At 38.8% G+C, this 10,940-nt stretch overlaps 1 long non-coding RNA gene across 1 annotated transcript; it reads right to left on the bottom strand.

The window, feature by feature from the left end:
• Positions 1-544: 544 nt before the first annotated feature.
• LOC113561662 lies at positions 545-6,948 on the bottom strand. The gene is made up of 2 exons (XR_003406351.1): positions 1,317-6,948; positions 545-1,231 (listed from the first exon to the last, which is right to left on the bottom strand). It is a non-coding gene; the product is annotated as an uncharacterized LOC113561662 (long non-coding RNA).
• Positions 6,949-10,940: the final 3,992 nt, after the last annotated feature.

The raw sequence follows: 10,940 nt of genomic DNA, 5'->3' as shown, positions 1-10,940 counted from the left end.
ATTATATAAAAAACAATTTTAATCTCTACCTCCATCGCCTCTTCCGTTCCTTTGCATGCTAAAGATAAAAACTACAATTTTCATAACTTTTACATTAAGCAAATTATTGTACGAGATGAGGGTAGAAGGCCGATAACAAAACTATAATTTTCGAACTGTTTTCCGTTTTTAACATTAAGTCCAGTGGCCACCATTGCGTTACTGTTTCTACTTTATTCGTGGAAAAGGACTTTTTCATTCACTTTTACTGATAAAAAGATTTTTTTAAAAAATGTCATTCATTCCGTTAGTAATACAGACGACTGCAGCTTCACTTAAAGGCTAATACTTCGAATGCCGCATAGAGGATGCTTGCACTCGTGTGAGGAAAACAGGAAATGGGTGTGGAAAAATAGTATAATAGTATAATTTATATTTAGAACAGTATTTTTTTACTTTTTTCACAGAGGCTCTTTCAGCGAAAACACGAAATCTCGAAATGCGTCTCGTATTACATATATTGAAAATATCTTGGAAAGAGGAAGGTTTTTTCTCATTTTTTAGATGGGAGGACATCGCACAAAGTGATTCGCCAGGGGTGAGGGTGCCCAGCCAGCAAAACGATAACATAATGAGCTCTTAAAGAGGTTATATTTGAGAGTATGATGTCTTACAATATCATCAAAAAGATATCATAATGATATCATAACGTTGCCCAATGCGTCGATTTTAGAGGAAATGAAGACATCATAGAAATGATGTCGCAAAGAGCTCTTCAAAGTGACATGTAATAGATGTCACAAAAGCCTTTATATTAGGAGGTGGACAGTGACCGAAATAATGTTATTAATAACAGGGCAGCGATCACTTAACTGTTCTCTTAGAGAGGAAACGTGATAAGTTTCATTAATATATATGGAATTTATCAATGACACTTTTCGCGTTTCTTCTTTAGCGGAACAGTTAAGTGATCGCTGCCCTAGCTGTTATTAATTATTTCTGTGGAATATTTTCTATAAAATAAGTGTAGGATATAACGTATAATTATTTATTTTTTCTTAAAAATTTGGCTCAACAGTTTTTAACAGATCTAAAATGGCATTTTTGAGTCCATAATGAACATATTCTCCAGGAGGAACATCACGCACAATAATATTTTTTGGAGTCTTCAGCAATGTCTTAGGATCAAGTGGAAGATTTTTCACGTCTTCTCCATTAACATTTTTTAATAATTGCAGTAGTGCACCAGCTGCTGCATGAGAAATGTTGTATTCACATATCTATTGACTTAATTGCTCGTTAAAGTTAATACTTTCCTGGCGTCTTAGAATATTTACATCACAATTTTCTCGATTATCACTATCCGACTCTGATGATTCCATATCAGAATAACATTGGAACACACATTATATTTTTCTTGCCGAGTCTGATTTGTGTTTCTGGATGTGCTTGCACATGGTTATTTTCAATATTTTCACTTTGAGCAACTTTACTTTGAACAACTTCAATATTTTCACTTTGAGTTGCATTGTTGAAATTCAATATAATTTTACGCAAAGATTACACGCAATAGCAACAAAAAAGAAATATATTGAAACGCAAATATAGAAAATAGCACAATACGCTCTGTGTGCCACGTGCTCTTGACAAATCAAATGTTCTCGCTTTTTCAAATAAACAATTCTAAATAAACAAATATAATACTGAATACAAACTAATATGCTCTCTCCTTGTTACGCATACATGAACTTATAATATCTAACAAAAAAGGTTTACTTATCTTTTACACGCTTTCTGTATCGGTGAGCTCACCCGCGACCGGCCTACCTAAAGGGAGAGAGAGCCTTCGCCGCGCTACGCAAGCATATATACCGATTTAATTAAGGCATGTTTCCACACAATCAGAGAATAGACAAGACCGTAAGAAGGCGCCAAAATTACTATTTCCAACATGCATGATCATGCAACTCACAAACTTTACGGAGTCTTCTGGTTTTTTGACTTGCTGACAGGCTTTTAAAATCTTTGCGGAAAGACATTCTGACATTCACAATAACAGTTTTGCAGGTTATCAAATCTAGCTATAATATACCGAGGTTATCGACTATACTGAGAACACATTATGACCTCGTTTCCATGATATCTTTTATATTTCTTTCTAAGGATAACATTGCGAGTTCTCTTATTAGACATCTCTACAAATAGACAACATAAAGAGCTCATTTCAAAGATGTCTCTTAGAATGACAACTTAAAGAACTCATGTTCCCAACGATGCTGACTGGGTGGAGACTTTGTGCAAAAAGCGATTGGTTTCAAATTTTGAGAGATGGGACTTGGTGAGGAGGGGATTTGTTGTTAATTTTTGGGAACACGAAGGAACGTAAGTAATAAAGTCAGAAAGAATTTGTAGGTATTTGTTGCACTTAGGCTGCAGTGCAATCGAAGGCCGCGGCCTTTGTGGACTAGGGCGGTATCCTTTATGTTAGCTCGTCTTCTGACACTCAGCGTCGGTTGCAGCGAGTGAGTCTATATGCCTTTGATTTTTTCCGAAAGAAAGTTTATGATTTAAAAAATATTTTTCATGCAATCGAGTACGTGCCTGAATGCGTCTACGACGCGCCTACGAGGCGTCGGTTCCTGTATGATGTCATATTAACGTACATCTGAATAAAAAATTTTCCGAAAGAAAGTTTATGATTTACAAATAGTTTTCTCGTGAGTCAGTCGCCGGACAGGCGCCTACTGGACCCTGTATGACGTCATAATAACATACATCAGACTAAACAATTTTCTGAAAGGATGGAGTCATATAAGAACATGTACAATAAGATATTGTTAAGATATAATATAATCCATTCATTCCAGCAGCCGGGTATCGGCGCTAAAAAGTCTTTAACAACGTAAACATATTTTTTATTTATTAAATAATCGGCTCATTCCTAGAATAAAAGTAATATAATAGGAAAAAGTATGATAGCAAAAATGCTGCAGCATCATTAATCCATAGACTTATAGAGATAGACCGGCTCTCACCGTAGAAAGCAGCGCGGCAACATCACGATGCAGACAATAGCCTGTGGAATAGACCCCTCCTTCTCGCACCAGCGTTAAAAGAGAAGGAGGGGTCTACTCCACAGGCTATTGTCTGCACCGTGATGTTGCCGCGCTGCTTTCTACGGTGAGGGCCGATCTATCTCTATAAGTCTATGCATAAATCATAGAACTACCCCCCCCACCATGCTCTTCGCCCCAGGCCCGGTATCCCCACCACCATGCCTTTCGTCCCGCGTGACGTCATACCCCTCATCCTGGAGATTCCCCTCGCCCCGCGCTCCCCTCGGAGCTCCTGAGTTAGAACTCTCCTAGTATACCTACTGAGGAACACAACCATCCAATTTAGATTTAATGTTCTGCTCTAGGAAATTATTTAATAGAGTCAATTATGCGCAAGAAAAGGACTCGTGGGAGTCAGATCACTTCCCGGTAGTATTTGATTTCTCGATAAGTATGGAAACTTATCGGAAAAAAAACGAATAGAATCTCAACAAAGAACTGATTGGGAACATACGAATCAGAAATTTTGAGACGCGAGAGTCTTCTAGAAGAAGAAGAATTGTTTAAATGTAGGAATAGAAGGAAAATATAACAAAATAGTTAATATAATGAAAGAGGCTGTACTGTGCGGAAAAAAGCACCATAGCAGCGTTTTTAGATATATCTTCGGCATACGATAATGTAAGAGGGAACATTCTTGTGGAAATCTTGATAGAAGAGGGATGTCCAGTTAAAATAATTAAATATATTCAAGAATGGATGAAAAATAGAGACACAATTTTTATTGTAGACGAAGAAAGGACAGAAAGAAGACTGATCAATAAAGGGTTAACGCAAGGTAGGGTGCTAAATTCAGGTCTCTTCGCGATTTACACTAAAAATATTGCAAAAAATTGAGTTATAGGATAAAATGTTTAAAATACGCTGAGGACCTAGCAATATTTATTACAGGAAGATTTATCGCGGAAATAGAAAATGAAATAGAGGAGGGAATTAAAATCCTAAATAAAAATTTAGTCGAGTTAGGTCTAAATATAAAGCCGTCCAAAACGCAAATTATAGAATTTAATAAAAAAGGTAATATCAAAACGAATAGCTTTATATAATTGTAAAAGACAAAAGAATAAATTATGTGAAAAAGGCAAAGTTTTTAGGAATTACGTTTGATAACAAATTATCATTTAAGGATCAAGTAAAATAAGTTAGAGGAAAAGCTATGCGAGGTTGCAGTCTATTAAGATATATCAGTAGGATGAGTTGGGGTATGGAAACCAATACATCTTTGTTGATGTACAAAGCGTACGTAAGGTCTCTTCTAGATTATGGACTGTTTATATTCTTTCCTAAGAATGAAGGAGAGAAACTAAAAATAGAACGAATCCAATATAAGGGAATAAGAATCGCGCTAGGATATAGGAACTCCACTCCGTGTAATGTTATGGTAGGAGAGGCTAGACTAATGAAGATAGAAGAACGTGCTAGTCTATTAGCAAGGAATTTTTGGACGAAAATAGCGATGTTCAAAAACAAAGAACTAATCGGACTGATGAATAGACTAGAAATATTGCATAGTAGGTTTCGATTTTTAAATCCGCATAGAACACGAACTATAATAGTAGAAGTGTGGAGATGTATTAAAAGAAATAAGAACGACATAGAATGGAAGGAAAAATTCGAGGTATACGAAACTATTGGACCTTAACTTGTAAAGTTTTGGTAGAAATGGAAATAGGAGAGGAGAGAGCAAAAAAAATGGACCGACGGGAAGCTTTTGCAACTTTTTCAGGATAAATACGAGATGAACGATAACTTTGTAGTTATTTATACGGATGGATCAAAGCAAACGGACAAAAAAAGTGTAGGAATCGGGGTAGCCAGAGAAGAGTCGGAAATATAGGTTTTTCGATGAGCATCAACAGTAAATCTTTATGACAGAGGCAGTAGCCATAAAATAGGCTTTAAGATTAATAATAGAATCAGAGCGAGATAAAGACATTTTAATTTTAACAGACTCAAAAAGTGTGTGTGAGGGTTTAAAAAATAACAGGATAAATGTATATGAAAATGTATTTATTACGAGAATCAGACATAGAATTTTTGATCATTATAAACTGTTGAGGATGTTGCGTGCTTTTGTTTTTGATTAATTTGAGTTTATTAAGTTGCCTGTCATGTATATCCTCAGCCTATCATAATATGACGAGTGGCAGTAGCGCGACAAATATTCTCATTTCCTGTTTTTATATATTTTGGTTCGCGCACTGCTCCTCACTCACTGTCTATTAGTCTTTCGTCGAGTCAAGCTCGTATGTGACCGAGACACGTTGTAATTGCGAATAAAGCGAAAGTATTCTTTAAACAACATATTTCTTTTCGAGAATCCACCGTAATCCTCAACATAAACAACAAGAAAGAGAAGCGATTCAGAACCGTAAGTTAGTTATAGGTTTGATACCAGGACATAAAGGTATACAAGGAAATGAAATGGCAGATAAATTAGCAAAAGAGGTGACAGAGGAAGATTCGGATTGTAGAATAAAAGTTCCTTATCAGGATTGAATAGCAGAATATACGAAAGAAATGTTAGAAAGAACAGTCGATAGAATTGAAAGTGAGGGAAGATACAAAGGAAAAATGTACTTTACGAGATACTTTACAAGGGAAAAGAAAAAACCCTGGTTTTTTAATACAAATTATCCTTGAGGTTTTGTAACGTTAGTGAATAGATTACGCTCTGGGCACTATAACGTAAATGAATCATTGGCAAGAAAAGGCATTATAAATAGTTTTATGTGCGAATACGGAGCAAGGGAACAGACAATAACGCACGTGGCATTTGGTTGCGTGCAATTTGACGATGCAAGGGCCAAATTTTATAGATTGTTGGAAACTTATAATACTCGTTATCCATATGATATAGAAAAATGGTTAAAAGACATAGATATAGATTCGTTGATGGCATTATGGTCTTTTCTGAAGGACATCGGTAAGATCGTATGATAGAAATAATGCACTACTTTTATTTCAGGTAGATTTCGTAGTGTGGTAATTGTACAGGGTGCCAAAAAAAGCCGAGAAACGTCTAGTGGCTAGTGGCACATTAAAAATCAAATAAAAAAGAGACTTTCAACACGTGCGCGTGAATGAGACACTGAGCAATTCTTGTCCATGCGTCGTCTCGCCTGCCGCTGTAATCCGATACTCGCTGCCATCGCGTCGCGCACGTGGCTAGCTGTTTGTTACGTTATTCACGCCTACTTTCCTCGCAGCCAATCGCGTCCGCTAAATTAGTGAACTTTCTTTACTTAATTACTCGAAATGTATGGGGTTAATTGCAAAATGATATAAGACTTTTTGGTTCACCTTAACGAGATCTACATGCAGCAGAGCGATTGGACAACTTATGCGAGACACCCTGTATAAAGTGCTAACTGCAAACCTGCGTCTTTTCACTGCGTAAACCTCATACAATAAATATTATCTGTACTATTTTTATTTAAAAAGTGAGCTAATTAAATCGAATAAAACTCAGTGCTGGGCCAAATGTAACTTTATTTGTTAACAGGGCTTAACGATGAATAAAACATTTTCAAGCAACATAATCTAACGATAAATTGGAAAATTTTTTATTTGTGAGTAGCATTGTTTAATATAAAGAATTAGAAGAAAAATAAGAAATAAAGATAGGTTTAATCTTAAGTAGTGCGATTTTGCAACATGTCAGACATTTTATTTTGCGAGTTCAGCGAGGGGATTCTGTTCTCGCATTTATTATATGATTCAATGACAGTTCTGTGAGTCGAAATATCGGTCGTTGGCCATTCTGTGGGTGGCGGGCTGGCTGGGTGATCCATCAGGGCTTGGACGGGAAAGGCTTGAGGATAACAGTGGGTGGAACACACTGAAGCCTGCCTGCCCTGCCTGACTGGATGGGGATGAGTAATTAACCAGATCTTCCCACACCGCATACCCGGCAGTCTGACTGTTTGCACTGGAACCTTATGTATCGTTGAATAACGGCTAAATCGTCACTATCAACTCGACAATGTATGCATTAGATGAATGCTACAAAACGTCGTTCGGCTTCCTGCGACGTATGGGAATTCTCGATACACTCCATGTGTCCGTTAAACGCAACTTTTAACATCTATACTATTAATCAATACATCTATACTCGAAAAAACCAAACAGTCAAAGTACCACTTTGGTTTTTTAATTATCGGAATAAAAGCATCGTAGATAGATACAAATCGTGAAACTTAACAGAAATAATTAGTCATGAAAGTGATAATAATAATAAAGTGATATGTGCCTGTGATGAAGTAACAAACAGGAAAATGAAGCATATAAGATAATTTATATTAAAAAATTACCTGGTTTTAAAATCCTTTTTGTAAAACTAAGTCCACTAGTACATTTAAATTTTACTTAAGCTCACCTGTAACTTAACCTCGCTGCGAATTGTATAATATTGTTATCATTCAATTATTCACTTCACTTATTTCGCTTTCTCTCTCTCTCACACACACACACACGCACGCACGCACACACGCACACACGCACGCACGCACCCACGCACGCACGCACCCACGCACGCACCCACGCACGCACGCACGCACACGCACACACGCACGCACACACACCACGTACGCACATCACATACTTATTCACGGGATGCCAAGATGGCCGAACGTTGGATAGCTGCGTAAATTGGTGCTCTGTGCTTTGAAAGCGTTTTGAGAAAGAGATTTGTGTTTTGGCGTCCGTATACGAGCTGGTAGGTAGTGCAGTCGTCGTCTTATTCTGTGGTATTCGGGAAGAACCATATTGCGGGGACAGATCGGATATAATAAGAGTTTGCGATGGCCAAGAGGCCAGAGATGGGGGAGGGGGAGAAGGGGACGCGGTAAAGTATTGCGTGGCAATGAAAGTGCGATGGTTCAGTTAGCGAAAGATGGAGAGAGGGGGAGAGATGAGGACAATGCGGGTACAAGCGAGGAATTTCGGTGCCAAGGGCAAAAGAGCAAGTAAGTGAGTAAAAAGAAGTGTCAAGAAGCGTAAGGTCGGTATAGACGAACAGAAGCGGAGTGTAGAGGTGAAAAATAGATTTAGTATGTTGCAAGATATGGATGTTGAGCATGAAGTCAAGGAACAGGCATCCGAAGTCATGAGCGAACATGAAATTAGGGACATTATAGGCGTGAGTAATAGAGATAATGAGCCGGTGGAACCAAGAGTTCGTGAGCAAATTTATGATGCCATGGTAAAGGTAGGAGAAGCATTTATAGAAATAAAGAATGCAGAAGATGATCTGAAATATAAAGATAGTAAAGGAAAGAATATGGAAGAATCGAGATTTCAAAGCTCGCACAAAGGTGATATTTTAGTAGTAGCTAGTATTAAGAACGAATTTAAGGTTAGAACAAAAGAAGGGAATACGGTTAAAGTAGCGTCGGCTGTTCATAAATTGGGCGGTAAAGTATTACGAACCAAGTCCATAGGGTTTAACAAGACTGAAGTAGTGTTTAAGGACATTATAAGTGCGAATAAATGCTTAGATCAAAATATTAGTGCTAAGGATCATGCAATAATTTATAGTATTCCTAGAAGAGTGACGAAAAGTAAAGAGGTTATAACAGGATGGGATGTAGGAATGTCTTTGCATGAATTAGTTGATGCAATAGATGATAAAAGAGGAATCGAGAAGGTAGAGAGAATGAAAAAACGATATTTCGATCCGACAACAAGAAAATATACAGTAAAATGTACACACATGGTTATTGTAACGTGGAAAGGAAATGCTAGACAGGAAGACATACAAGCATATGGAGGTTTGTTGAAGCTGTGGGTTCGACCGTTTATAGAAGCAGTAAAGCAATGTTATAAATGCTTTAAGTATGGACACATACAATTGCATTGTAGAGCACAGAAAAAGTACATAAACTGTGGAGATGTGTTTCACGGTAAGTGTGATAAGAAGTTACAATGTAATAATTGTGGAGAGGGTCATAGGCCAACAAGTAGATTTTGTGCAGAATATAAGGTTAATTTTGAGATTAAAAAGTTAATGGCAGAACGCAATAGTTCTATACAAGAGGCTATGCAAATCAGAATAGGTGATAGAGGAAGAACACAAATGAATTATAATAAGGAAAAATGGCCGGAATTGCAAACAGATCGTTATAAAATAATAGGAGGGAAAGAGATGGTTGACGTTAGGGAAGAAGGAAGGAAAAAGGAGGGCTATGCAAAGATTTTAGGGAAGGAATTGAATCAAAATAATTGTGACAGGAAAGTGGGTAGTCGGTGGTTTAGTGAGGAAGAGGATAGTGATAGAGAAAGAGCGCAGGTTCAACGGCAAAAAGCAGTCATACCGGAAAAAGAGTCAAGGCGGTATAGTTGCAAAGAAAAAGACTGGATGATTAGAGAAGATGGTAGCAGAAATGAATTGAGAGGGATAGGTATTGATGGACATAAAGGGGATAAGGAAAAGAAAGAGATAAGGGAACATAGGAGAAATCGGGATAGTGAGTGTCAGGAGATTAGAATAGAACATATAATTAGTTATTTGGAACAGTTGCTACGTGTGCTTATTGACGGAAGGAGAACCGTCGTGTTATATTAGGTTGTTCATTAAGTTCTGCGGTTTTTTGCCCTAAATTAAAACATAAATCTATTGTACTTACACATTTATTCAATCTAGAATGTATTGTCCATCTTGATCGACCACCTTCTGCCAACGTTCTGGAAGGGACATAATGCCGCGTTTGTAGAAGTCGCGCGACTTCTGCGCGAAAAAGTTCTTCAAGTACGTTTGAATATCGTCCACAGAATTAAAGCGCTGCCCGTCGAGATTGTTTTGGAGTGACCGGAACAGATGGTAATCCGACGGCGCAAGGTCTGGGGAGTACGGTGGGTGCTGCATGACTTCCCAGCCAAAGCACTTCAACTTCTTCTTGGTCACCAAAGCAATGTGTGGTTTGGCGTTGTCGTGGTGGAAGACAACGCCCTTCCTGTTCGCCAATTCCGGCCGCTTCTCCGCCACTGCCTGCTTCAATTTTTCTAACTGAGCGCAATGCTTCTCGGCGTCGATGGTCTGACCGCGCGGAAGCAGCTCGAAGTACAGGACGCCTCGCCAATCCCACCACACACTCAGCATCACTTTCTTCGGATGCAAATCCGCTTTGGCAACCGATTGTGACGACTCACCCGGACCGCACCATGACCGCTTGCGTCGAATGTTGTTATATACCACCCATTTTTCATCTCCCGTGACCACCCGTTTGAGAAAGGCCTCCAGCGAGTTCCATTTCAGCAGGGATTCACAGATCATGACGCGGTCCAAAATGTTCTTTTCGATGAGCTCGTGAGGGACCCAAACATCTGCTTTTTTCGACATCCCAAGCAGTTTTAATCGCTGCGCAACCATTGTATGGGCGATGTCGAAGCACTCCGCGATCTCCCGCGTCGTCAGGTGTCGGTCTGCTTTGATTGCGGCCACGATTTGGTCGTCGTCAGTGGTGGATGGACGACCGGAGCGAGCAGCATCGGAGACGTTCACATCTCCGGAACGAAAGCGCGCAAACCAACGCTGACAAGTGTCAGCGCTTATGGCCGAGTCCCTGTACACGCCACATATCTCACGTTGTGCGTCCGTCGCTTTTACTCCTTTGCGGAAGAAAAATAGCAAAATGTGCCGAAAATGCACCTTTTGATTTTCCATTTTCAATGAATAGCGCGTACACACAACACGTCAAAACACAACAAAGACTCTGGCGAAATGTCAAGCGTTGTCTAACCTGTCACGGAGTATGCGGCAATCCGCGGTTCAGGCGATGCATGCTATCTTTTTCAATGGATAAACGCTATCTATCGAGAAAACCGCAGAACTTAATGAACAACCTA

The sequence above is a fragment of the Ooceraea biroi genome, chromosome 3, assembly GCF_003672135.1.
Source record: "Ooceraea biroi isolate clonal line C1 chromosome 3, Obir_v5.4, whole genome shotgun sequence".
In the NCBI taxonomy this organism is placed as follows: Eukaryota; Metazoa; Arthropoda; class Insecta; order Hymenoptera; family Formicidae; genus Ooceraea; species Ooceraea biroi.
The sequence above is the reverse complement of the archived record's forward strand: the minus strand, read 5'-3'. Positions and strand labels throughout refer to the sequence as shown.